The sequence below is a fragment of the Taudactylus pleione genome, unplaced genomic scaffold (assembly GCF_031769625.1).
Source record: "Taudactylus pleione unplaced genomic scaffold, aTauple2 ptg000067l, whole genome shotgun sequence".
NCBI lineage: Eukaryota > Metazoa > Chordata > Amphibia > Anura > Myobatrachidae > Taudactylus > Taudactylus pleione.
Window position 1 is genome coordinate 1,822,968 of NW_028284469.1, and position 26,915 is coordinate 1,849,882.

Consider the following 26,915-nt stretch of genomic DNA (forward strand, 5'->3'; position numbering starts at 1 on the left):
CACCCTCTGCTGCCTCCTCATATTCATCCGACATCACGCACCAGCGTAAACATTTGAGACATCAAAGCAGATCGGGCAGCCACGCAGAATATGCGGCAAGTCTGACCAGCCGCAAACACAGCGTCTCTCTTGACACGCAGAGCGCTCTCATGCTGCGCAGGAGATTGCAATGGCTAATTTATGCAGCACACCGATGAACGGCATTTAAATGGTCAGACACGCCTGCGCTTCCTCTGTGGCATCCTCAATTTGTATGTCATCAGCTATATTTGTGCCACCCCCATGTTACCTCCCCCAAATGCTGACTACCTGTCACTCATTTTGCGAATGACTAGATCTGCGTAAATATTGACATTGCGTAAATCTCTGAATAAGGTCCTTTATCTGAACATTTGGTTCCACTTCACAGCAGTGTTTTAATAAAGTATTATTTTTAATTGTTTTTATTTTAGCTGTTTACATTGGAGGATTGTACAGTATATTTAGGAGCTGTAGAGTAGTTTATACATTGCTGCTATATTACTCTGTACTCTTCCTTGTTTATAGAGACTTTGCTATCACATGTCTTTTTCCTCTCCTAGTGTGTACAGTATATACCTTTTTATTGCTGTTTGAAATTTGTGTTTATGAGCATTTTTTACTCCTATAAGACAATGAGGAATGGTCCCTACAATTCTACGGACCCCTTACTTTATACTTGGAGAACGGGAGTAGCAACGTTTACACTGTAGTGGTCTCAATCCTGGTAAATACCCGACTTGCAGAACAGGGCCGGTAACCTCTCATACGGGTGGGGATGCTGGTTCTTGCTCCCAGTCCCCCTCAGTAGAGACCCTGCTCTTCCCATTTCCAGGGATGTTTTTACTATAGTAGATAGATAACATGCTCCTTCTATAGTGCAATCCAGCCAGGTCCCTATCACTAGAGCTGACTAAAGGCCCGTGTGTACGGGGCAATGTCATCAGCGGTGGGCCCCGTGGGTGTGCCGGAATCGGTTAGTGCATCCACACTTGCCGATGCCGGCCACGATGAATGACAGCGTGGGGGGGAGCGGGCCATGCTGCATTCTGCAGCATGGCATCGTTAACGATATCCCCAGATTGAGCTGCATGTACAGCCGACTGGTAATATTGTTAACGACCTGGAGGAGCGCACATCGTTCATCGTTCAGTTCATACACACTGGACATTTGCAATATATATAGTTGAACGATATATTGTAGTTATCGCTCATATTGTTCATGGATATCATCCAGTGTGTACAGGCCTTTAGGATTTATTCATTCTGTTATTTATTTTATACAAAGTGCGCCCAACATTACAGTATACAGTAAGCCTTTGGTTGAGAAGTGGATTTCTAGTCCATGTCATAACACAGAGACACATATGTCATAAAATACCCCTAATATCCATTTACTTACGTGGATATGGGACCATTTTAATTCTTCCATATCAGCTGAAAGGTCAGCTAGGGCATAAATAACTTCACCAAGGTTCCTAAGCTTACTAACTCCCACCAACAATTAAGGGACAGTATGTGTGGTAAGGATAACAGAAGGCTGATTTTAAGCCTGACAGCCTTTAAACCCCAAGGCTGGGGCAGGTTTGGGAATTACTGAAGGTTTTAGTTTAGATGTGGTGGCTGTTTGTTTAACTGGTTTGGCAGGGTGATTACCTTAGGAGGAGTTAAGGTGGGGTTTCGGGTTTATATCCTGACAACAGTAGTTCTCAAGCCTCTTTGTTTCCTGGATTTTCCACCCTTCCTCCCTTTTTGTTTTGTCATCTTTGGTAGGTTTTCTGGTGCTGGTGGAAAAGAAGGGAAATTCAGTGACCATTTTGTTGCATTTGTTGAGGTCTTCCCCTCTTCAATTCACGGTATAGGCTGGTTTCACCCCATTAGGGTAGGTGGCACTAATCTACTTGGTGTGTCTTGCAAGTATCATTGGAATAGGAGCTGGATACCTTGGTGCCTTTGTTTCAGGTAGGCTCCTCTTTAATATAAAGTTTCTCCATACTGAGATAAGTGAACACCACCCTTCTAGGTAGGTCTATCATGTGTCATTGGTAAGGGAATTGGATACCTCTTTTCCTTTGTTTGATGTCACTGAGACAGCGGCTCCCATCTAATGCTTGTTGGAAGTTTACTTTGCAGTGGGCAAGTCAATGCTGATACTTTCATGTGGTCGCCATACTAGTTAGTATTCAAATAAAGATGACAATTTTACAGCCAATCTTCTCTTGTGTCTTTATTTATTAGGGTTAAGGATATTAGTAGTATTCTTACCTTAAGGTCTCAATCTGTCGTAATCATTTAGGTTAAAGGTAAAACATCAGTAAGTGACAGGTAATACCTTCCTCTTTCTGCAAACTGTATAAACATCTTTTATATTTAAAAAAAATTCTGGTATAGGCCTGTATTCAATATTGGAGCGAAAAGTCCGTGCTGGACTTTTCGCTCCACATCGGAGCTTTTCTAGGGATAAAGTATCGGGCGCATGCCCGCTTTATCCCCGTATTCAATTTGGAGCCGGCGAAAACAGGAGCCCGCAGAAAGGTAAGTATGGGGAAAAATAGGGGAATTTTCGAGAATTCATCCTGGGACCCCCCTAATGATGTCCAGACATGGGGGATCACCGTGGGTACCCCTGTTTAGCCCTGCAGAATGTGTTCTGCATTTTTAAATAGCCGCGGCAGGTGTTTTTTCCCGACAAATTTGGGGTACATGAAAATGGGTACTAGCATATTTTTAAGTCCCTAAACTAATTTTTAAAATATTCTGCAAAAATGCACCTGCCGCTAATAGCCTATTCTAGAAAACACCTGCCGCATACTTACAGAATACCCCTGAACCTATTTAGCTATTTTTAAACATTGTTCCCCATTTATTTATTTTTTACCCCAAAACTAAAATAATTTTTTGGGGGTGTCCCTATTTTTTTTTTTTTTTACTTTTTTTGACACAGTTCGTTTTTAGGGGTTATTCCCAGGGATGCAGGCTATTTTTTAAAGCCTGCACCCCTAAATCCCAATTCTGCCCTTTTTTTCGCCATGTAAAACATGGTGAAAAGTCATCCCAGTTTTTTTTCAAAGACTTTTCGAACCTGCGAAAAGTCTTTGAAATTGAATACGGGTATAATTGAAATAGGCGAAAATGACGTCTGGCTGCGACTTTTCGCAGCCTAATTGAATACCCCCCATAGACTAGAGATGTGTGGGTCTGGATTTCTGAAATCCAAACAGACCCGAATTTAGGGGCTCACAGTAGGAATGGGTCAATTTTCGGATTTACTTTTGTGATCTGGTTTCCTTTTAACAGTTCAGAACTCGGATTTAAAAACCCTACAAGGGTTTTGGATTCAGACATTTTAGCTGTTTTTATTGATTTTTATCTGAATACAAAACCAAAACACGAAAATCAATCCGGATCCAAAACCAAAACACCGTGGTCGCTGCACATCTCCAGTATACAGTCAGGTTCATAAATATTGGGACATTGACAGAATTTTCATATTTTGGCCTCTATTCACCACCACAATGGCTTTGAAATGAAACAAACAAGATGTGCTTTAACTGCAGACTTTCAGATTTAATTTGAGGGTAATTACATCCAAATCAGGTGAACGGTGTAGGAATTACAACGGTTTCTATATGTGCCTCCCACTTTTTAAGGGGCCAAAAGTAACGGGACTATCAACTCCAAAGCTATTTCATGGACAGGTGAGGGCTATTCCCTCATTATTTTGTTATCAATTAAGCAGGTAAAAGATCTGGAGTTGATTCTAGGTGTGACATTTGCATTTGGAATCAGTTGCTGTCGACTCTCAATATGAGATCCAAAGAGCTGTCACTATCAGTGAAGCAAGCCATCATTAGGCTGAAAAATAAAAACCATCAGAGAGATAGCAAAAACATTAGGTGTGGTCAAATCAACTGTTTGGAACATTCTTAAAATTAAAGAATGCACCGGAGAGCTCAGCAACACCAAATTACCTGGAAGACCACGGAAAACAACTGTGGTGGATGACAGAAGAATTATTTCCCTGGTGAAGAAAAACCCTTCACAGCAGTTGGCCAAATCAAGAACACTCTCCAGGAGGTAGGTGTATATGTGTCAAAGTCAACAAACAAGAGAAGACTTCACAAGAGTGAATATAGAGGATTCACCACAAGATGTAAATCATTGGTGAGCCTCAAAAACAGGAAGACCAGATTAGAGTTTTGCCAAACAACATCTAAAAAAGCCATTACAGTTCTGGAACAACATCCTATGGACAGATGAGACAAAGATCAACTTGTACCAGAGTGATGGGAAGAGAAGAGTATGGAGAAGGAAAGGAACTGCTCATGATCCAAAACATACCACCTCATCAGTGAAGCTTGGTGGTGGTAGTGTCATGGCGTGGGCATGTATGGCTGCCAATGGAACTGCTTCCCTTGTATTTATTGATGATGTGACTGCTGACAAAAGCAGCAGAATTAATTCTGAAGTGTTTCGGGCAATATTATATGCTCATATTAAGTCAAATTCTTCAGAACTCATAGGACGGCGCTTCACAGTGCAGATGGACAATGACCCGAAGAATACTGCAAAAGCAACCAAAGAATTTTTTAAGGCTAAAAACTGGAATGTTATGCAATGGCCAAGTCAATCCCCTGACCTGAATCCGATTGAGCATGCATTTCAGTTGATGAAGACAAAACTGAAGGGAAAATTCCCCAAAAACAAGCAGGAACTGAAGACATTTGCAGTAGAGGCCTGGCAGAGCATCACCAGGGATGAAACCCAGCGTCTGGTGATGTCTATGCGTTCCAGACTTCAGGCTGTAATTGCCTGCAAAGGATTTGCAACAAAGCATTACAAAGTGAAAGTTAGATTTAGGATTGTTTAGTTTGTCCCATTACTTTTGGCCCCTTAAAAAGTGTGAGGCACATATAGAAACCGTTGTAATTCCTACACCGTTCTCCTGATTTGGATGTAATTACCCTCAAATTAAATCTGTAAGTCTGCAGTTAAAGCACATCTTGTTTGTTTCATTTCAAAGCCATTGTGGTTGTGAATAGAGGCCAAAATATGAAAATTCTGTCAATGTCCCAATATTTATGCACCTGACTATAGCTCAAACCAACTCATAGATATACCTGTAAGGGGAAAATTTACCAAACATTCTAATAGGACAGGAGAAGTTACCCATAGCAACCAAACAATCTCCTAGCTATCATTTGTTAGAATGTACTTGATAAATTATATCTAGGAGCTGATTGGTTACTATGGGCAACTTCTCCACTTGTTTTCTTTAGAGGGTTTGATTCATCCCCCCATTTGAGTTTGAGTGCTCACTGACACCACATCACCAAAATAAATTATTGTAGATCATTACTTTAGCTCCTGACAGAACTTTATCAATTAGAAAAAAAAGAATATTGTCATTTTTAAATGTTTAATGGATATATTTCTTTATCTGTTTCATATCTAGGGATATAAAGTGCTTGGTATATTGGAGATTTGATATAACATCGCAGTGACAAGAATTATCTTTGTATGGTCAATTAAAAAACGGTTAGTAAAACTCTTTTGGTTACCAAGTGACACTACAAAACTAATTAAGAAGATGAAACTGCATTGTTACATAATTTGCAGCACACAATGGAAAGCCCTGAAAGCTCCCTAATATGGTTGTATTCCTGGAGGAACAAGGCAGAACAATTAGCATTTAATTGAATCATTAACCATAGTTTAAAGAGCTATCATATTTTGAAGACATAGTATATACTATATATGAAGTTATTATGAAGATTTAAATTTCACTGTCATAAAGATATATTTGTTACGTTATTATATCCTTCTCAAAGTATGCCTTAGTCACTAGAACAGACCATATGAGCAATCAAAATATATTGGTCCTGAATTAATGCAATTTATCACAAATTTTTAGTTATTTATGTCATTCACTTACAAATTATGGTGTATCACAATGCATGTACTGTATCAGAAAATGAAAAGGTGAAACTTCTGTTCCTCTGTCTGTCCTAAATGTGCTGCAATACTGATCTTCCCTGTACATTTCTAAACTATCTCTCTATGGGCTCTATTTACTACAATCCGCATATTAAATGCGGATTGTAGTGTGATATTACCGAGTGAATTCGCATTGCGAATTCAGGCAATATCACAGGGATTTACTATAAATCCCATGCAGGGACAGAGCTTGCGATAAAGCTCTGTCCCTGCGGATCCCATCTGCATGCGCCGACCGACCACCGCTACTACCCCCCCCACCGACGCTAAGCCCTGGCGCTAAGCCCCGCCCCCGCAATCGCGGACCCCCCCTCCCCCCCGTGACCCCCCCCCCCTTCATTACACTTACCTGCATCCTCCTGGCCTCCGGTGATCTTCTCCGGGCTTCCCGATCAGGTGATCTCCCATACTGCACTGGGACCCGATCACCTGATGACCGGGCCCCAGTGCACTGTGGGAGACCAGCTGACCGGAGGGAGCCATCACTGGAGGCCCGATCACCGGTCCCTGGATTCAGGTAAGTAAAAAAAAAAATGTTTAATTTTTTTTTTCTTTTTTTTACAGTAATCAACTTGCGGTCTGCTTAGACCACATAGCTGATTACTGGTATCGGCTCCCGCCTCTGCTCTCCCCGTTAGAGCAGAGTGGGAGCCCGGTAACCGGGGGAGACCCTGGATAACGCCACCTCCAGGTGGCGTTATTATCACAGGGCTTCCCCCGGTATTTTTTTACAATTTATTTTTAGTAACTTAGGTTGGATCACATTTCCCATTACAATTATGGGAAATGCGATCTGCTTTACTAAAAATAAGTGATACTGGGGGTTGGAGTAGAATTTTACTAATTCTACTCCAATTGCCCTATAGTAACTACAGGTGAAACTAAAATAATGTGAAAAGGGTGTGAAAACACCCTTTTTCATTTTATTTTAGTAAAAATAATGTTAATAAATAGAGCCCTAAATCCTCTAGATTATATTTCAAACTAGCTGAAGTAACCAGCATTGCCTGGTATTAAATCTTCAAATTATTAATTTAGGTATCCCAGACCAATTACTACCCCTCTGTGAAGTTTTCATCCAAACCCATCCAGTGGAAAGCTCAGAACAGGCTCCCTGGGTCAAAGCTCTTCCCAGTGTAAACCAACAGGAGGTCCAACCGGGACCATAACCCCCCTAAAACCAGGCCAGGATCCAACTGGACCACTCATCTTGCTTTCATCTCAATCTGTGCAGGGGTATCCAAATGCATAGCCAGACAGACAAACAAACAGACCAATGAATTTTATATATAAGATTAGCTCTTTAAGCACTTTTGTCACCTGAGATTGCAACTAAGATGCACATTTGAGAGAAAAAAGACATCACTACGATGCTACCTTGCGCGGGCACTTGTGCCAGCCATCTCGCACTGCATGACTTAAGTGTATGAGGACTCATCTGTGTCTTACAGAATGCAGTTCACAATACTTACAGTTACCTACAAAGCACCAACAACTACTGTACACCCCTTCATACTTCTCAAACCTCATTTTGATGTACCCTCATGCCCTCTTACATCTGTCTCTGACCTGCACCTTACCAATCTGTGCAAAATGCCACTTCATGACTGGTCTCTCTCACAGAACAATCCCTACACTGGTTCCCTATATCCTCTGGGATCCAATTCAAACTGCACACTCAGCTACTAAGACACCAACAACACTGTCTTCACATACTCTCATGGAATTCCCAGGAGACTGATTCATTTGTGGATTTCTCCTGGCTCCTGGGAGAGTGGGCAAATCTCCTGCATGTCACCCACTTCTCCAGTGCAGTGAGTGGGGTGGGGGGCAGGATGAAGTGACCATGCAAGGTCTGGTGTCACAATGATGCAATCTGCTGAACCACACTCACACCAGGATCTCTCCAGATCCTCCCTTCGCTCAGGAAGAAAGAGTAGGTAAGTGAGCCCCTAAATACATCTCAAACATCAGACATTCTGACATCCAACTCAGACCAGTGTATTGCCTTTCCCCTGATAACCGGGTGTGCTAGAAAAGATCGACAGTAAAAAGGTTGGCATGCAATAGGTCGACAGGGTCAAAATGTCAACCGGTTCATATGGTCAACACAGAAATGATCAACACAAAATTGGTTGCACATTTATTTTGTAATTTAATCCTAATCCTACCCAAACCCCCACCCTGAGTACCTAGCCCTAACCTTAAACATGTTGAAAAAAAACATAAAAAACATATCAACCATTTTTTTGTGTTCACCATTTTTGTGTCAACCATTTGAACCTGTCGATCTTTTAAACCTGTCAAAGTTTTGCACTGATGAACCTTTTGTCCCTGTCGGCCTATTCCATGTCGACCATTTAGTGTCAACGTATTGTATTGACTGTCAACCTTTTTATTGTCAATCTACTATTCGGACACCCTGATAAGCACCTCTTGCTCCTGTTTACATTGTTTTTCCTGTGCTTGTTCCCAACTCTGGAGTTTCTCTGCTCACCTGGGCAGACCCACTTCTTTAGTAGGGTGAACCTTACTCTCACTTATAATACAGACAGTAGTACTCCCTCGCTGCTGTCCAAATAGCCACTCACCCACTTCTCTTGCCTCAGCACTGCCATCACATGCAAGACCCACCCTATAACATACTTGCTGACAATCTGGCTGCCTCTTCCGGGAGGGGGGTAGAGAAGAGCATGACATGATTATGGGGATCGAGCAGATGGCAGGACTGTGCAATCACGTCATTGAGTCCCAGCCCCGTTACACAATGCTGAGACTACCCGCATTATGCAGCAGGGGGCGGGGCCATGATGACGGCCGTTCCAGGAGTGTAGGCAAGTATGTCCTAACAATTGTTTTCACAGTCGCACCAATTTTGTCTGCTTTATATGTCACTTTTTATGTATGTTCTGTTGAGAAGCAATAATAATAATATTATTATTATTATTATTATTATTATTATTATTATTTTATTATTTTACTGTTGTTATTATTATATTGTTGTTGTTGTTGTTATTATTATCATCATTATTATTATTATCAACAACAACAATAATAATTATAATAATAATAATAATAATAATAATAATAATAATAATGATGATGATGATAATAATAATAATAATAATAATAATAATAATAATAATAATAATAATAATAATGACAATAATAATAATAACAACAATAATAATAATAATACTACTACTACTACTACTACTACTAATAATAATAATAATAATAATAATAATAATAATAACAATAATGATTATAATAATAATAATAATAATAATAATAATAATAATAATAATAATGTCATTATTTAGTTGTATAATACTGATGGATTAAGAAAACAAGCTGATGCTGTATAACTGAGGTGGGAGAAATATGATATAAATGAAAGGGAATTCAATTGTATTAATAAATTGTACTCTGTGATCAGAACAGCCATATATAAAAGGTGTCAGGCTACGGACAGCGTGAGGCTAAGGACTCTATGCTTTGTGAGCTTACAGGCTCATTTGTGATAAATCTAACTGACGTGTGGTATAACAAGCAAGTAATATGTTTATTTTACTGTATTATTACATATAAGTTTAGTACAAAGTTATGTGTCCAATAAACACAGCACAAAGGGGTAAATTTACTAAGCTCCGTGTTTGCCCCGTGTCTGTCCGTTTTTAAACACATTTAGGAACAATCAGAATTGGGAGTTATCTATTAAAATATATTCGGGAGTTTACCAAGCTCCGGTGTTTACCAGGATCGTGGCTGTTGATTGACAGCCACGAGGGTCACAGCCAGCGGTGGCTCCAGAGGTGGTGCTGCAGCACAGCCCAAAATTCAAATATAGGAAACACACCAATTGCCCTTTCAAACGCTGCCAAAAATCTCCAGCCGGGACTCACTGGCAGTTGGTGTGGCTCCCCTATTTGAATTTTAGACTGTAGTGCAGCCCCACCTCTGGAGCCGCAACTGGTCACAGCAAATCAGCGGCAACTAACTGGAGAGCGGCCTCTGATTGGCTGGTAGGCCCGGCTAATGACAGAAACCACGTGGTATGTATCATTAACCGGGGTAGATATGCATGTGTTAACACATGCATCTCTACATGTCCGATGGCTCGGGAAAAAGTGTTTTTACAAGACCAAAGGAGACTACTGGAGAGGGGGACAGAGCAACGCCAGGAGGTAGGTGAGCATTGGATTTTTTATTCATAGGAAAACCGTGGGAATTCTACTTGGAGAAGGGGACCGAACATCTGGCAGAAGGTAAGTATGCGTGAGTGTGTTAGGTATGTAATAAAGTTATAATTTCTACGGTGTGTGTGTACTGTCTTTTTTTTTTTTTTTACAGTGCGGGTATGGGTGCCGGCCACAAGTGCCAAAGAGCAGGCATGCTGGCATCTGTAGTTCCACTGTAAAAAACAATAGCACCAATCTATATTTCACACTATTACCCCTGCACCCACCGGCCAGGGGTGCAGTGAAGATCCCCAAGCTTCAGCGTAAGCCTGGGGTTCTCAGGAGAGGGTGGACCCCTTTATTGGGGGGGGGTCTCCACATCCCCTGAGATCCCCAGCTTGGGTTGTGTAGCTTGGGATGTTAATGCTTTGGCCGGAGAGACCTGGTGAAAGGGTCCCCTGGCTGTGGCATTACACCCCGGCTAGATTTGAGTCCGGTGCTGGTTCTAAAAATAGGGGGAACGCCACAACATTTGCCCCCCTATTTTTAAAACCACGACTTGCTCTGGGAGCCCAGTGCTGGTTCCTAAAATACGGGGAAACCCTACACATTTTTTCCCCTGTATTTTTGGAATCAGGATTGGCTTAGGAGCCCGGGGCTTTTTAAAAAAAACAAAAACATTTAATTAACAATTTTTACACTGATCTGTGTATGTTTCTGCTAGACACACTGCTCAGGAGGGGGTCTATTTGTAAGTTCTATTTTTACACCAGGTTTGCCTTTATTACACCCGTGATTATAATCACGATTTTTGGTAAATTACCGTGTTGTATTCCTGTCTATGGAAAGTACTGCCCTGTTCAGACAATGGTGTAGTCATTTCTAGTTGTATTTTCGGGTGAATTTTAACTTGGCCATGGTCACCTCTAAAGATACAGAAAATACCCCCTCTTTTTTATAGTAAATTCTCGTGTTTGGAAAAATGGCAATTTATCCCCGTGATTGCAATCTCGGACCAACACAATTCTTAGTAATTTTACACCAAGGTCTTTGATCAAAAAAGAGAGACCTATTCATCATCATTCAAGGATCATACTACAACTTTGTTTTTTTATTGCACATTGTGACAAATATTCAACTTCGCAAAATATTCTTCTGCATTGTGTGTCGCAATTGTAGAGAAAACCCTACAGTATGTAGATAATGTACATTAGGAAGAAATTATGATATTGAGAACTAAAGTGCTGAGCACACAAACACCAGTTCTACTGAGATTCATTTTTTGCAACCTAAAATGGGTACAAGGGAGCCCAGAGGAGCCGCTGCAAGTGTGTAAATCATGATAACAGATTGATCAGTTTTATGACCAATTCTGACAGCAGGGGATATATGAGCTAAAGGAGTACATGTGAAAATGTGGGATTGCTACCATCCTGCAGCAAAGATTCGAATAAACTGAGCAATATGAAAGACAGGCTATAGTATTCTGAAAACAAGGAATATATTAAGAGGCATATACTTTGGGATGCAGTTTATAGACCAACGAACTAAATGCCGCCGGTCTATATCCTGACACGAGAAGCATAGACGTCAAAATACTGACGCCTATCTGAATCCTGACGCCGGAACGCCGAACGAGGTAAGTCCGGGGCGTCCTTAGTGTTGGTCGCGCGAGGGGAAGAGGGTTAGGTTTAGGGAGTGTAGTGGGGTTAGGGTTAGATTTGGGGGAGGGAGGTTAGGGTTAGACACCTCTAGGTGGGTTAGATTTAGGCACACACCCCCCCGGGAGGGTTAGGTTTATGATGCGAGAAGGGGGGGTTAGGTGTAGGCACCCCTGGGGGGATTTAGGGTTAGGCACCACCCCAGGAGTTTTAGGGTTAGGCACCCCTAAGGGAGGGTTAGGGATAAGGGGGGAGCAGGGAGGGTTAGGGTACTTACCAGCTGGCATGGGGATCTCCTGCTGTCAGGCTTCTCGTGTTGGTATTACATATTGATTCCATATACAGTCAGGTGCATAAATATTGGGACATTTATAGAATTTTCATATTTTGGCCTCTATTCACCACCACAATGGCTTTGAAATGAAACAAACAAGATGTGATTTAACTGCAGAAATTACAACGGTTTCTATATGTGCCTCCCACTTTTTAAGGGGCCAAAAGTAATGGGACTATCAACTCAAAAGCTATTTCATGGACAGGTGTGGGCTATTCCCTCGTTATTTCATTATCAATTAAGCAGGTAAAAGGTCTGTAGTTGATTCTAGGTGTGACATTTGCATTTGGAATCAGTTGCTGTCGACTCTCAATATGAGATCCAAAGAGCTGTCACTATCAGTGAAGCAAGCGATCATTAGGCTGAAAAATCAAAATAAACCCATCAGAGAGATAGCAAAAACATTAGGTGTGGCAAAATCAACTGTTTGGAACATTCTTAAAAAGAAAGAACGCACCGGAGAGCTCAGCAACACCTAAAGACCTGGAAGACCACGGAAAATAACTGTGGTGGATGATAGAAGAATTATTTCCCTGGTAAAGAATAACCCCTTCACAACAGTTGGCCAAATCAAGAACACTCTCCAGGAGGTAGGTGTATATGTGTCAAAGTCAACAATCAAGAGAAGACTTCACAAGAGTGAATATAGAAGGTTCACCACAAGATGTAAACCATTGGTGAGCCACAAAAACAGGAAGACCAGATTAGAGTTTGCCAAACAACATCTAAAAAAGCCATTACATTTCTGGAACAACATCCTATGGACAGATGAGACAAAGATCAACTTGTACTAGAGTGATGGGAAGAGAAGAGTATGGAGAAGGAAAGGAACTGCTCATGATCCAAAACATACCACCTCATCAGTGAAGCATGGTGGTGGTAGTGTCATGGCGTGGGCATGTATGGCTGCCAATGGAACTGGTTCCCTTGTATTTATTGATGATGTGACTGCTGACAAAAGCAGCAGAATGAATTATGAAGTGTTTCGGGTAATATTATATGCTCATATTCAGTCAAATGCTTCAGAACTCATTGGACGGCGCTTCACAGTGCAGATGGACAATGACCCGAAGCATACTGCAAAAGCAACCAAAGAGTTTTAAAAGGCTAAAAAGCGGAATGTTATGAAATGGCCAAGTCAATCCCCTGACCTGAATCCGATTGAGCATGCATTTCACTTGATGAACACAAAACTGAAGGGAAAATGCCCCAAGAACAAGCAGGAACTGAAGACATTTGCAGTAGAGGCCTGGCAAAGCATCACCAGGGATGAAACCCAGCGTCTGGTGATGTCTATGCGTTCCAGACTTCAGGCTGTAATTGCCTGCAAAGGAGTGGCAACAAAGTATTAAAAAGTGAAAGTTAGATTTAGGATTGTTTAGTTTGTCCCATTACTTTTGGCCCCTTATAAAGTGGGAGGCACATATAGAAACCGTTGTAATTCCTACACCGTTCACCTGATTTGGATGTAATTACCCTCAAATTAAATCTGAAAGTCTGCAGGTAAAGCACATCTTGTTTGTTTCATTTCAAAGCCATTGTGGTGGTGAATAGAGGCCAAAATATGAGAATTCTGTCAATGTCCCAATATTTATGCACCTGACTGTACTTTATAGTGTTTCTTCTTTACATCAATTCTCTGTAACATCATCTTGGGTAACACTGACTTCATTTGGGCAAAAGTGCTTCCATTCTATGTCACTGTGTTTCTAATCCCATCTTTCCTATTATGCTATTGGCCATGTCTGTAACTGGCATTACAGAGACAGAACACTGCATTAGCAAAATAATATATATTTTTTGTTCACTCTTTTTGTCATTATCTGGTGATCACCAAAAAAATACTAGAGGGGACGTGTGTTTTGGCCACTATCGGGTAGATAGGGCACAATATGCCCCCCCTCTCTCCCCCAGCAGCCCTTCCCCATCTGTAGAATGCCAATTATTATCTTTTTATTGTCTGTTGATCATAAGTACTGTCCCAAGGACTCCCCTTTTTCAAATCTGGGTGCCCCAATGGCAACAAGTGCAATTATGGTGCTTATAGGAACAGAGGGGTCTATTTACTAAGCCGTGTTAGGAGACAGAGTGAAAAGTGATAAGAAAGTGATAAGGTGCCAGCCAATCAGCTCCCAACTGTCATTTTTCAAACACAGCCTGTGAGATGACAGTTGGGAGCTGATTGACTGGCACCTAATCGCTATCTTATCACTTTCACTCTGTCTCCTAACACTACTTAGTAAATAGACCCCATAGAGACATCCCGGCCATATATGGAATACATGTTTTTCCATAGTAATGTAATATTGTCTGGTGTCCAGACAATTGCTAAAAGAGGGCACATCATTTCCAAGAAGGGACTCTCCTTTTTCAAATGTCGGTACCCATGAATTTATGAAAGCCAGGTTGGAATAGATGTTTTTTTTTTTTTTACTTTCTTTTCTTTCTAGCTTTCTGGCTATGGACATATTTTCCTACTTTTTCGCCGGTCCATGGGGAGGGGCTAAAGTGATGCGATTATGTCATTTTAGTCCCGTCCCCTCCTTCATGACCGCTATTCCCGGTGGTATCATCTCCCAATCATAGGAAGTGGGCGGTATGCGGGAGATCTGGCCACTCTTCAGGGGGTATGGAGGACTGCCTGAAAAAATTGTGAGCCTCCCGCACCTCCCGGGACAATAGGCAAGTGTGCACATTAATCCCATGTTCTTGACCTGGATGCCCTAGAGGCTTGTCGGAACCAGATGTCAATCTATGATAATCCTGGAGAAAGGTACTACTGTCATGGGCACGGCTATAAACTGTGCGACTGCAAAGACTAAAATCTGCACTTGGGAGGGTTCACATAAGTTCTTCTTTGTGCTGGATATATTATTAGTGTGAATCCTGGTACTTCCATAACCCTTGATGGGATAACCTTTACCATTCACTTCTTACATTCCTTCTTAACAAACAGCAGCATGACAGATCTGCCTGACAGACCGTGCAGAAGACTGGCGGCATAGTGTTTCAAATTATACTGTAGCGAAATGCTCAGTTCTTTACTTTGGCAGGAAGTCCAGAGACCTACTTATTTAGTCCCTGGGCTAGGCAGCAGCTACATAGAAACATAGGGGTCTATTTACTAAGCAGTGTTAGGAGACAGAGTGAAAAGTGTTAAGAAAGTGATAAGGTGCCAGCCAATCAGCTTCCAACTGTCATCTCACAGGCTGTGTTGGGAGCTGATTGGCTGGCACCTTATCACTTTTCACTCTGTCTCCTAACACTGCTTAGTAAACAGACCCCACAGAAACATAGACATCCTTCTAAGTAAGTAGAAATCTCAGGTACATATGCAATAACAATTAGCTTTTGCTTGGCAGAAACCCAGACAGCATCCGTTTTGCTCTATGACAATAGCCAATAAGATTAACTGCTTCACATTCCAAATATTTTCTTTGTACAGTATACAGTAGGATGTTCTCTTCAAATTCTATTTCTGACCAGAATACATGGGTTAAAACTAATATGGTATAAATACAGCACAACATTGCTTATCTATCCTGCATTAAACTTTAAAACATACTTTCAGAAGTCAAGGACGGGATAACCCATGAAATGGTTTTTATGTTGTTGGGTCCTGGGAATTTGGTTGTCAGTCATTGTAGTTAGAGCTAGAACCAAAGGTTAGGTAATTATAACTGATATACAAACCATGATTGTAGGATTGTGCAGTACAATTTCCAGGTAGATCAACCATTTAAGATCTTTAGTCATTTAAAACATGTATACATCAGACATGTCCAACAATGTGTCATAATGTGAAGGGGGGCTGTTGCATAATGTGAGCTGGGGGCATTACTGTGGAACAATTTGAACTGGGGACACAGTGGCATAATGTGAGCTGTGACACAATGTGAACTGGGAGCACTGTAGAATAATGTGAGCTGGCGCAGTGCATAGAATAAAGTGAACTGGGAGCACTGTAGCATAATGTGAGCTGGGGCAGTGCGTAGCATAAAGTGAACTGGGAGCACTGTGGTATAATGTGAAGGGGGGCTATTGCATAATGTGAGCTGGGGGCATTACTGTGGAACAATTTGAACTGGGGACACAGTGGCATAATGTGAGCTGTGACACAATGTGAACTGGGAGCACTGTAGCATAATGTGAGCTGGGGCAGTGCGTAGCATAAAGTGAACTGGGAGCACTGTGGTATAATGTGAAGGGGGGCTATTGCATAATGTGAGCTGGGGGCATTACTGTGGAACAATTTGAACTGGGGACACAGTGGCATAATGTGAGCTGTGACACAATGTGAACTGGGAGCACTGTAGCATAATGTGAGCTGGGAGCACTGTAGCATAATGTGAGCTGGGGCAGTGTATAGCATAAAGTGAACTGGAAGCACTGTGGTATAATGTGAACTGTGTGGCATAATGTGAACTGGGCCACTGTTTAGCATAATGTTAACTGAGGCACTAATGTGAACTAGGGGCATTACCATTTGGAATAATGTGAACAAGAGACATTGTGGTATAATATGAATTGCTCCACTGTGGCATAATATAAAATGGAGGCACTGTTGCATATTGTGAACTGGTGCAGAGTATAGCATAAAGTGAACTAAGAGAACTGTGGCAAAGGTGTCTCATTATGATCATTTGGTATTCAACTTGCTGCAAGCAGAAGATCAGCAGTCTGGGGCCATTACTGTGTGTAATACTGTGTACTGGTAACACTGTATGGCATAATGTGACCTGTGGCACAATGTGAACTGGGAGCACTATGGTATAATGTGAACTGTGGGCAATTTGTGGCATAATGTGAACTGGGGCATTGTGTGACATAATGTGAAGTAGGGTACTATGTGGCATAATGTGAACTGTGGGCAATGTGTGGAGTAATGTGAACTGGTGACACTGTTGCACAATGTGAACTTGGGCATTAACATGTGAAATATTGTGAACTAGAGACACTGTGGCATAACATGAACTGGTGCACCATGTACATTTATGTGAATTGGGGCTCTGTGTGTTATAAAGTGATCTTGGAGCACAGTGTGGTATAATGTGAACTGGGGCACTGTTGCATAATGTGAGCTGTGGTAGTGTGTATTATAAAGCAAACTGAACTGGGGCATAATGTGAACTGTGGCATAAAACTATATGAACTGGGAGCATTACAATGTGGCAGAGCAGAGACGCCATCTGGTGGAGACTGCCTGGTCTGGTGTCCCGGGCCCGGCCAGAGAGGGGGGCCTGCACAGAGACAATCTTACCGGCGATGCAACATGGACCCCGGTGCATACCGGATCCTGACTGAAGATCCGCAGCGCTGGGCAGCCGTAACTGACAGCTGTCAGATTTGCAGAAAGTTCCCTTCAGTAGCTGTAACCTGAGAGCTATACTTCCCGGTATCCCCTCCCCTGGACCAGCCACCTTACCATGAGCTCAGAGCAGCCAGATCGGCATATGCCTGAGCTGTGATCACTGCACGCTTTCCTCCCCAGCACACTCTGCTACACGGATGCCACAGGGAACTCTCCCTTGCAACAGGCAGCAGCTGCAGTGAGGACTCCACAGCCACTGAGATAGAGGTAAATGGAGGATGGCAGCACAGAACAACAAAAGGAAATGTGTGTGTGAGGGGTGTCACTGGCAGGCAGAGGGGAGTGTTTGTGTGTATGGGGGATTTCACTGGTAGTCAGAGGAAAGTGTGTGTGTTTGTGGGGGTTCACTGGCAGGCAGAGGGGGGCGGGGGCACTGACAGACAGAATGGAGTGTGTGTGTATAGGGGATGTCACTGGCAGACAGAGGGGAATGTTTGTGTGTGGGGGTCACTGACAGGCAGAGGGGAATGTGTGTGTGTGGGGGTATCGCTGTGAGAGAAGGAAATGCTGAGAGAGAGAGAGGGGAATGTGGGGGGATCGCTGAGAGAAAGAGAGGGGAATGTGGGGGGATCGCTGAGAGAGAGAGAGAGGGCAATGTGGAGGGGATCGCTGAGAGAGAGAGAGGGCAAAGTGGAGGGGATCGCTGAGAGAGAGGGGGGAATGTGGGGGGATCACTGAGAGAGAGAGAGAGAGGGGAATGTGGAGGGGATCGCTGAGGGAATGTGGGGGGATCGCTGAGAGAGAGAGGAGAATCTGGAGGGGATCATTGAGACAGAGAGGAGAAAGTATGGGGTCATTGAGACAGGGGGGAATGTGCGTGGATCGCTTAGAGAGAGGGGAATGTAGGGGGGGTCACTGAGAGAGAAATGTGGGAGGGGTTATTGTGACTGTCTGGCACAATAAAGTTTTTTTTTTTTGTTATAGAGACAAGGCGCACGTGACGTCATGACATCACACGCGCTGCACCACCAACAGAGGAACTGCCCACAACGTGAAGAGGAGCATCCAGAAGATACAGGAGAAGGTAAGTGTCTGTGGGCTGTATGGGGCTGGATGCAGGGGCTGGCTGGAGAGACAGGAGGGGTGCTGGCAAGAGAGACAGAAGGGGTGCTGTCTAGAGAGAGAGAGAGAAGGGGTGCTGTCTAGAGAGAGAGAGAGAAGGGGTGCTGTCTAGAGAGAGAGAGAAGGGGTGCGGTCTAGAGAGAGAGATAGAAGGGGTGCTGTCTAGAGAGAGAGAGAGAAGGGGTGCTGAGTGGGACACTGTGGGGTTGGAGTTGCAGAAACACTGAGAGGGGGGCTTTGCCTATTTTGTAAGTTCCGGGCCCCACAACTTCTGATGGCAGCCCTGTGGCAGAGGGTCGCTATTGCAGTAAATTTATGCATTTAACCTTTTGGTTTCCTGTTGTATATTAAATAAAAGGTATTTTATATATACCATGGATCATGTCATCAAATGCATAGTTAAATACCCCTCACCTGCACACCACAAGCCTCCAGAGGGCAGATGACAAGGACGAAGTGGACTAGCAGACAACTTCTGATAAGTACATTCCATCTTACTTAATATATGCACAAATTATTCCACCCCACCCTGATACTGCATCAATTATTAGTGCTGATGTGTGAGACAGAGATCGACATCCTATCCAGATCCTACTGGGAACAATGCAAGTAAGGGGATTACAACATTCCATGCACTTAAGGACAATGTAGGAGCACCATATACCAACATTCTGCCTACAGTGTTTGACCACCTGACTATAAGGACTAAAAAGAACTAGGACTGCTCACATACGGAACACCTCCAAAAGTGAACTTGCAGAACACCCACCCTACAGCTTAACCCTAGACTTTGGTATCTGCGATCGCCAGATTGAGTATTGATAGTATCATTACAAAAATCATAACTACCATGCACACCACAGAACCTATCCAGGCATAATATACATAATATTAGAAGACACCATTCATATACTATAGTACAACTAATATTTATCTAAACAACATCTAGTTTACTTTGTTTTCTATGCCAAGGAGGTGAGGACACCCCCGGGGGTGGAATTGGTATGAAATACCGGCGGCCGATTCCCGTCAGCGGCAGCCCGACAGGAGCAGAGTGCGACGTAGCAGAAGCCCGACAGCGCTGGAAATCCCGATCGTGGATAGGTAAGTATCCACTAACCTAACCTAACCCCCCTAACCCTAACCCTCCTTAGGGGTGCCTAACCCTAATCCCCCTCTAAGTACCTAACCCTAACCATCCCCTTCCCCGCTGCCTAAACCTAAGTCCCCCGGGGGGGTGCCTAACCCTAATTCCCCCCCGGGGGTGCCTAACCCTAACCCTCCCTCCCCCTAGGCTAACCCTAACCCTCCCGGGGGGGTGCCTAACCCTAAGTCCCCCCCGGGAGCCCTAAACCTAACCCTCCCCCCCCCCGCGGCTGTCCACTATGATCGTGATGCCGGGCGCCGGTCTCCCGGCGTCCGGGAAATGCCGGGCGTCTACATCTAGACGCCCGGCATTTCACCCTTGCCGGGATAAGACAGTCGGGAAGCCGGCTGCCGGTAAATAGGCATGTTGGCTTCCCGATTGCCTCCCCCGGGGGTAGCAGCTAGTGGTATTAAGGTGAGAGCTGACCATACAATATTACTATACCCTGTATACATGAATTAAGTGAAATTTGTTAGAAATGTAGCCATTTAATTGTTACAAAAATGACACTATCTGCAGTGTCATGTACTAAAATTAATGACTGTAGAGAAATTCAAGCACTCGCTGACCTAGACAACAAACATGGTAAAATGTATTTTATATTGATTAGGTCAGGAAAGAAATCTTTAAATTACCAGCAATGTATTACGCAAACCAAATATAAAGCTGTCGTGTTAGATGACCTGCACCGTGCACTAGAACGTGACGATGTAGATAGCAAATGCAAAGCCGTAATGTAACATGTAGCTTTCCAAAAACAATTCATTCTCAAATTCAGCCGTTAATTGGAAATAGCAGAATGAGATGAAATAGCTATTAGTGTTGCTCTATACACAGTGATGCAGAGATGTACACTGATCCAATATCACAGCTGCTGTCCCGCCTGGAACTAAACTGAGACGCCCATCGGTGGCTTCGCAGATCCAAGGAAGTGTGTACTAATGACCCGGCCCAAAAATACGGACACCCCAAAAAATTTACTTGATTTTTGGGGTAAAAAAAAAAAATAGGGGAACAAAGTTTTAAAGTAGCGCAATTGATTCAGGGGGGGTCCCCATGTATGCGGCAGGTGTTTTGCAGAATACGGGTAGTAGCGGCAGGAACATTTTTGAGGAATTTTAAAAATGCACTTTAGGGACTTAAAAATATGCTTGCACCCATTTTCATGTACCCCAAATTTGATGGGCATATTTTTTTTTTGCAAAAAAAAAAACCTAAGTGCTATACTTCATCACTTCTTCAGAGCCGCAAAAAAGCACCTGCCGCGGCTATTTAAAAACCCTAATTACCTTCAGCGGGCAAAAACGGGGGTACCCACAATGATCCCCCATGTCTGGACATCATTAGGGGGGTCCCAGGATGAATTCCCGAAAATTCCCCAATGTTTTTCAATACTTACCTTTCCGCTGGGTCCCGTTTTCGCTGGTCCCTAACTGAATGCGGGGATAAAGCCCGATACTTTATCCCTGCAAAACCTCCGATGTGGAGCGAAAAGTCCAGCACAGACTTTTCGCTCCCTAATTGAATACTGCCCATATGGGTCTGATTTAGAGATGGACACTAATTTAATTACAACTGCGATCTCTCACAGATTACAGTTGTGAACATTTGCTAATTGTTATTATCCTTTATTTATGTGGAGCCACAAGTGTTCCGCAGCGCCTTACACAGTACATAAACTACAGTAATAAGTGAACAAGAAACAAGAAACTTACAGTACATTACAGTGCAGGACAAGGACATTGTTTATATACATTGCGGCATTAGCGATTAAATCACTCACAATAAGCAGCAGGGAGTCAGCAGTCACGTGTTAGGTGCCCTTGTGGGAAGTAAGGAGTAGAAGAAAGTCAGAAGAAAGCCCAGTGCTTAGAGACGCCCACTGAAAGCATTGTATATCCGCTGCACATGTACAAAACCAGAAACATCGGAAACATTGAACGCAGATCAGGCGGCCATCAGCCTTCTGAGTGAGTCTAAGCTGCCTCAGACACTGCGGTCTCCAGACACACAGAGGGCTCTCCTGCTGCCAGCAAGGACACAGTGGTCTCCAGACACACAGAGGGCTCTCCTGCTACCAGCAAGGACACAGTGGTCTCCAGACACACAGAGGGCTCTCCTGCTGCCAGCAAGGACACAGCGGTCTCCAGACACACAGAGGGCTCTCCTGCTGCCAGCAAGGACACAGCGGTCTCCAGACACACAGAGGGCTCTCCTGCAGTGAGTAAGGACACAGTGGCTAATTTATGCACTCCCTGAAAACAACATTTAAATGGCCCGACACGCCTGTGTTTTTCTAACCACCCCCCGTTACCTCTAGAGATGAGCGGTTCGGATTATGTGGAATCCGAACCGCTCCGAACATTGGGGATCCGAGTCCACCCTGTTCGGGTGTTCACCGTCTGACTCGGATCCCCGTTCGGGGCCGAACGGCGGCCGCCTGATGTCGGATTCTCACTAGAGAATCCGACATCAGGGCTCCTATTGTGTAGGGCAGAGCGCTGTGATAGCGCTCTGCCCTACACAGACACCAACAAACAGCCGCCAGCGGCAGCTGTGTGTTTGTTACAGCAGCCAATGAGAGTCACACAGACTCTCATTGGCTGCTGTACGGAGGGAACCGGCTGGAGCTCACACATGAGCTCCGTCTTCCGGCTCCCTCCTCAGCGTGTGACAGCAGAGCGGACAGCGCGGGAGCGGGGATTCAGGTAAGTTTTTTTTTTTTTTACTTATGCAAGGGCCGGGGGCGCTACTGGGGTGGGGGGTCTGCTACTGGGGGGGTCTGTTACTGGGGGGGCCTGCTACTGGGGGGGGCTATACTACTGGGGGGTCTGCTACTGGGGGGGCTATACTACTGGGGGGTCTGCTACTGGGGGGGGGCTATACTACTGGGAGGGTCTGCTACTGGGGGGCCATACTACGGAGGGGCCTGCTACTGGGGGGGCCATACTACTGGGGGGGCATACTACTGGGGGGGCTTACTACTACTGAGGGGGGCATACTACTGGGGGGGCCATACTACAGGGGGGGGCATACTACAGGGGGGCTATTACTGGGGCAGCCTACTACTGGGGGGGGGGCTGCTACTGGGGCAGCCTACTACTGAGGGGGCCATACTACTGAGGGGCCTGCTACTGGGGGGGCCATACTACTGGGGGGGCATACTACTGGGGGGGCTTACTACTACTGAGGGGGGCATACTACTGGGGGGGCCATACTACAGGGGGGGCATACTACAGGGGGGCTATTACTGGGGCAGCCTACTACTGGGGGGGGCTGCTACTGGGGCAGCCTACTACTGAGGGGGGCATACTACTGGGGGGGGCATACTACTGGGGGGCCATACTACTGGGGGGCCTGCTAATGGGGGGCATACTACTGGGTGGCATGCTAATGGGGGGCATACTACTGGGGGGGCCTGCTAATGGGGGGCATACTACTGGGGGGCATTCTACTGGGGGCACTGCATAGAGGACCCTACTACTGGGGGCATTGTGTAAGGGACACCGCTACTGTGGGCATTGTGTAAAAGGGGCACTACTGTGGGCATTGTGTAAAAGGGGCACTACTGTGGGCATTGTGTAAAAGGGGCACTACTGTGTGTCGTAACATAAATAAGAGACACTACTTTATGGTGTAATGTGAATCAGGCCCTATGTGCGGTGTAATGTGAATAAGATTGTGCACTGTGACTCCTTGGGCCGTAGCCCACTATGTAAACAAGTACTTTGATTCTGCTGGCCGTACCCCACTGGGTGGGTGCACTACTTTTCATTTCTGCCACTGCTGTGTGGCAATGTGTCATAGATGTGCTTTATACTGTGGTGTCTGTGTCGTTGTGCCGCTGCTTTGTCGCTTAGTAACTAGTCAGCTCACTGCAACCTTTGGCCAATAATGTTGAAAACAATATTATAAGCTGTGATATGGTATAAATTGACAGGAAATTAATGTTATTGAGGTTAATAATACTCTAGGAAGAAAAAAAAGAACAATTTATGTGATTTTAGCTTTTTTTGTAAATTTTTGTAAAAAAATCCAAATCCAAATCCAAAGCCGGACGACGAATTAGAACCAAATCCAAATCCGGCAAAAATGGTCCGGCGCACATCCCTAGTTACCTCCCCCTAATGTTTACTACAGTACTGTACTTGCTACTCACTTTTCGAGTGAATAATCTGTGCAAGCGTTGCATACCCGCTAGGCTGTTTAAGCGGGGTGCCGCGCCCTGTCCGATTTTAAAAGGGCAGAATGCACCCTACCCTTTTGGTGGTGCCCCGCTAAAACAAGACGCAGTGTTCTGCGGGTGGGAAATATAGTAGTACAGCGATCACTGCCGATGAATAGATGCTGTGTACATGGGAGGAGAGCTTGGAGTCAGCCTAGCATGTCTGTAAGTGCCGGGCACGCCCCCAAGAGTGATGATAATGGGATGCGTTTGAAAGACACACCCCTTTCCTCGTGGCCATGCTCCTTTTCGGGCGAGCTTCAGTATTCTTTTTAGGTCCGGCACCCTGCCTGGCACCGGATCTAGAGTGAACACTATGAGCGGAATAGCAATTAACTCTTTGCGCGTGTGTAGTGCAACTTTACATGCATCACAATGACAATCGCTCAATCTACGTAGATATCGCCATTGCGCCATCTCTGAATCAGACCCATAAATCAATGTTCTGATATCGTAATGACATCAACTGTGTTTCACGAACAAGTAACTGTTCCTGAAATAAGTACATTCCACCAACAGAACCTTTTTACTTTAGAGAATTTAATGACTTCTCGTATTGTGATTACATCAAAATCTATGAGATACCCAAAACTTTTTAAAAAAGTGAACAGGAACCTCTGGTCATCGGAAACAAAACTGTCTTTTTTGAGAAAACAAGGTACAGTATCTAGTATCAAAGTAAAGGAGGCCAGTAATGAGACTTTTGAGAGCTGTGAAAAAAATATCAATGAAGCATCTCTGGATTTAAGTTTTGAGGAAAGGCGTTTTTCTGACTATTTCATGCCTAAAGAACAGTTAATGAAGAAATGAAAGAAGTATTCATCACTCTTGTCATTAAAAAGGAGAGAGATGCAAAGGTCCAGTTTTTACAAAAGTTATCAAATGAGGAAAAAGTAATACTATACTTTCTATGCATGTATGACATATACTGGAAAATGTTTGCAAATAAATTAGATATTGCAAAAGGAGGAACTAAGGTTAAAATAGCTTAATATCCTGAAAACAGGACCTCCAGAGATCAGTTGCTGTCTGAAAGGGATCCTCTGGAGGGTTCCAGCCATTGGACCCCTCACATGATCTCCTTTAGTCCTCCCATCCCTTAGATATCTACCTAGAGGTGATATTCACTTACAGTACCCAGCAAGCAGCGCTCTAGCACTGCTCGGTGAGACAATTTCAAATGGTAATATCTCCAGGGGGTGGGGTCCTAAATTCGCCAAAACTGGGGTGAAAACAGCTGAGATCCCCATTTTCCAATGTTTTAGCCCTCCTAGAAGGCACCAAATGTGGTGACATCGGTAGAGTCAGGGTTCTTCCATGGAGAAGTGCTCCAGAGGGCACAGGAAGGGCTTTGCATGTATTCAGAAGACTGGCCTACCTTCTCCCCATGGAGCCCCCGGGGAGAAGGTAGGCCCAAAGGCTTGGCCCAGAATCGATCCAGGCCTAGTGGATCCTTTGTAGGGCAGGGTCTCAGTTTTCCAATATCACTCCCAAAAGCTTTTGCACCCTCACCCTGCAGCGCTAGAGAGAGCCAACCATGACCACCCTCGACCAATGACCATTGGTCATTAAAATTTTACTTTCCTGGCTTGTCACCATTGCAGTTTTGCCTAGTGAGCACATCAATTCACCAAAATTGGAGCTGAGGCAGCTGAGGGTCCCCTCTTTCCAACAAGTCAAGCACAACATATTAGGATCTCTGGAAGGCACCGAGCAGTGGATCTCCAGTGGAGTGTTGATTGCATAAGGCCAAGGAAGGCCAAGGAAAGGTTCCACAGGTACAGATGAGTCCACACATCTGCATGCAAAATACTATGTCACTTGCATATACACCCACAGCCGCATACAGAATATAGGCATGCTGCATACCACTTTAATCTGCAGAAGCTGCTTGTGCATCCTATTCGCAATGCTGCACAAATAAGATGCATCTGAAGGTAAAAATTTGCACAAAAAGACCCTCCGCATTACAGAGTCGCATGGTGCACATGTATTATATTTAACGTTACTTGTAGCACACAGAGGTAAGATGTATGTGGACAGGTCTGTACTAACTCCCCCTAGCTCTGAACTAAAGCGGTCCCTTGAAAATGACTTTGAGAAAATCAAAGTCAAGTGAGTCCAGGCCCAAAAGGGACTTTGCAGGGCAAATACTTGGCTTTCCATTGCTACCCCCTATGAGCCACTAGGCTGCTTCCCCACAGAGCTAGATTAAGCTGACTGCAACCTCATCAGACGTTTAGTGGTTGGTTAGAGGGGTCCACTTCAACTGGCTGCAATTTCTCATGGTGAGCACCTAAATTCACCAGATTTGGGGTGAAACTAGATGAAGGTCTTCTATTTCCAATGAGCTATGTGACAATATTTTAGGACTCTAGGAAAGCAGCAAACGGGGGTCACCGCTAAAGTGAAGTTTGCTTCGCAGGTAAGGGATCCACAGGGCCCGGGTTGGCCCCCATTTGTACCATGAGCCCAGCAGATTGGGGCCCCCCAGACTCTGAAATGAAGGGGTGCCCCAGAAATTACTATGAAATCTTCAGAGTTAGCAAGTCCAGCGCTTGGCTCTGGATCAATTTTGGCACAATAGGGCAGGGTCTTAGCTGTCCAATGCCCCCTCCCACAAGCTTCTTAACCCTTTTGGCCAACCTTGATCCCCCTAATCCCTTGACAATGGCCTAAGGCTGGGTCAGGGTGGTCCACTTCAATCGGTCGTGGTTCCTCTGGTAATCACATAAAATCACCAAATTTGAAAGGGGGACAGCTGAGGGTCCCCCCTTTCTAGTGAGACCTCGAAAGATACTAAGCTGGGGGCACTGGTGGAGTGAAGGTTGCTTCATGGGGAAGGGCTCCTCAGGTAGTCTGGGGCACCTTGCAAACTAACTTTCAGGGGAGACTTGAAAATAATTTTGAATTTTTCAA

At 44.2% G+C, this 26,915-nt stretch overlaps 1 protein-coding gene across 3 annotated transcripts in view; it reads right to left on the reverse strand.

Annotated features, from left to right (window-relative positions):
* Nucleotides 1–26,915, reverse strand: part of GULP1 (GULP PTB domain containing engulfment adaptor 1) — a 366,994-nt gene that overhangs the window by 297,005 nt on the left and 43,074 nt on the right. Inside the window, exon 1 of one of the 3 annotated variants that reach the window (XM_088466948.1) lies at nucleotides 1,675–1,701. The exons of the other annotated variants lie outside the window; for them this stretch is intronic. The gene's annotated coding sequence lies outside the window, so the exon portion shown is untranslated. Of the gene's footprint in view, nucleotides 1–1,674; nucleotides 1,702–26,915 lie in introns of those variants that run through there. 3 annotated transcript variants of the gene reach the window in all.